The sequence below is a fragment of the Penaeus japonicus genome, unplaced genomic scaffold, assembly GCF_977035675.1.
Source record: "Penaeus japonicus unplaced genomic scaffold, GWHDUDI00000001_assembly GWHDUDI00000027, whole genome shotgun sequence".
In the NCBI taxonomy this organism is placed as follows: Eukaryota; Metazoa; Arthropoda; class Malacostraca; order Decapoda; family Penaeidae; genus Penaeus; species Penaeus japonicus.
Window position 1 is genome coordinate 35,038,118 of NW_028234429.1, and position 2,500 is coordinate 35,040,617.

Genomic DNA, 2,500 nt, shown 5'->3' on the forward strand with positions numbered 1-2,500 from the left:
AGCTTCGGTGAGATGGTGTCGCCCTGCCTAACACCCTTTTTTATTGGTATTTTATTTATTCTGCGTGGATTTTGACGGTCGCTGTACCATCTCTATATATATCCTCTAATAATCTGCAGTATATTTCCTCTACTCCTTGTTTACGAATTGCATCCAGTACTGCAGATATCTGTACCGAGTCGAATGCCTTTTCATAATCTACGAATGCCATACACAGGGGCTTCCTATATTCGTTTGTTTTCTCCCTTATTTGAGCTAGTGTGTGGATATGGTCTGTAGTTGAGAATCCACTGCGGAACCCTGCCTGTTCCCTGGGTTGTTTTGAATCTAATGTATCGGTGGTACGGGCTGTGATGATTTTTGTGAACAGTTTATAGATTACTGAGAGGAAGCTTATAGGTCGGTAATTCTTTAAGTCTTTTGTGTCTCCCTTTTTTGTGTATTAGAATTATTATTGCGTTTTTCCAGGCCTTCGGAATTTTACCGACGTCTAGACATCTGTTGTAAAGACTGGCCAGCTTTACTGCCGCAATCTCTCCTGCGTCTTGAATAAGATCTACACTAATGCCGTCTTCTCCTGGTGTTTTTCCTCTTTTCATGCTTTTTAATGCCCTATTTACTTCATCTACCGTGATGTTTGGAACATCTCCAATTGTTGTGTTTGTCTCCGTATGTGGTTGGTCGTTTGAGTGGTATAAATTGCGATAGAAGTCTTCTATTACTTTGATAATTTCATTTTTATTGTATGTCGCCTCTCCGTTGGATTTCTTTACTGCATACATTTGGCTTTTCCCTATTCCGAGCCTCGTCTGTGTTGCCTTAAGGCTGGTGCCGGCAAGCAGAGCTTCGTTTATTTTTCGTATGTTAAATTTGCGTACATCCTCTTTCTTCTTGTTGTTTATCGTCTTAGTCAGCTCTGTTGATTCTATCTTGTCTCTGATTGATGTTATTTTCATTTCCCTACGCTGTTTCATAAGCTCTTTCGTCTCTACCGAAAGCTTACTGAACCTTTCTTTTTCGTCTTTACCCCCTATTTCAAGTGCAGCTTCCGTTAATATCTCACTGAATTGGTCGTTCATTTGGTCTATGTCAAGATCTTCGAGAGCTGAGTATTTGTTTCGGATGTTGATACTGAATTCCGTCGCCCTATTCTTGATGTTGGTTAGATTAGCGAGAGGCTTTTGTATGAGCTTGTTTCGTTCCCTTCTTAGCTGTAACTTAACTCTACTCCTGACCAGTCTATGGTCGCTACCGACATTTACTTTATTGATAACGGTTACGTCTTGTACGATGTCACGCCTATTGGTGATTATGTAGTCAATTTCGTTTTTAATGCCGGATGGTGATTTCCATGTCCATTTCCTCCCGGGTCTCTTTTCGAAGAATGTATTCATAATTTTAAGGGATCGAGCTTCGGCGAATTCTATCAACCTTTGCCCTCTCTCATTTCTGGTGCCTATTCCATGTTTCCCAACCGATATTTCTCCATCTTCCCTTATTCCTATCTTGGCAATAAAATCCCCCATAATCACGGTAAAATGGGTTTTTGCTCTATCGGTAGCTGCTTGCACATCTTCATAGAAGCTCTCTATCTCCTCATCACTATGACTGCTGGTAGGAGCGTACACTTGGATAATTTTTAGGCTATATCTGTTTAGTTTCAGTATTACAGAAACTACTCTTTCGCTCACACTATAGAATTCCCTAACATTCTTTTCAAGTCGCTTGTGAACTAAGAAACCTACTCCTGATTCTTGTTTGCTATCCAAGGGTTTACCTCGCCAGTATAATAAGTGCCCATCATTTAGTAATTTCTGCTCTTCGCCTAGTCTCCTAACTTCAGAAAGTCCTACAATATCCCATTTAATAAATGAAAGTTCCTCAAGCAGTGTCAGAAGATCAGATTCTGTTCTCAGGGTCCTTACATTGTATGTGCATAAGTTCATCATCTTTAGGCGGCCTGGGTCTAACCGGAGATTCTTAGCGCCCTCTGCTCCGGAGCGATCCTGATCGCCGCCGTGACCAGGGGCTCCTTCGCTTACGGGGAATGAGGGCCATTGTCTTGACTGGGAAATCATATTTAAGAGGTGTGTGACCTGGTACCCCCACCAGTCGGCCTTGTGCACGGTGGGGGGAGTAGTTTTAGTCCGGAGGTACCATTAATCTCTAATAACACGTTAGAGTTAGTCTCGCATGTTATTAGGAGATCTTTGTATCCACCGATCTATCTCACGACCTTCCGGTCTACTCATGTGAGTAAATGGGATCATTTGTTTTAGTATACGTGCAGGGCCTACGCAAGTGGAGCAATGGGCCATGGTTTTTGCACTCGACCGTGCCCGCAACTTATATTTCGTTACTATATATATATATGATATATATATGGATCATATATATATATATATATATATTATATATATTTATAATATTGTCAGAATGGTGAGTTCAGCGTAGACGCCTTTATATACAAATGAAGCAATTATAGGCACCATGAGTCTGT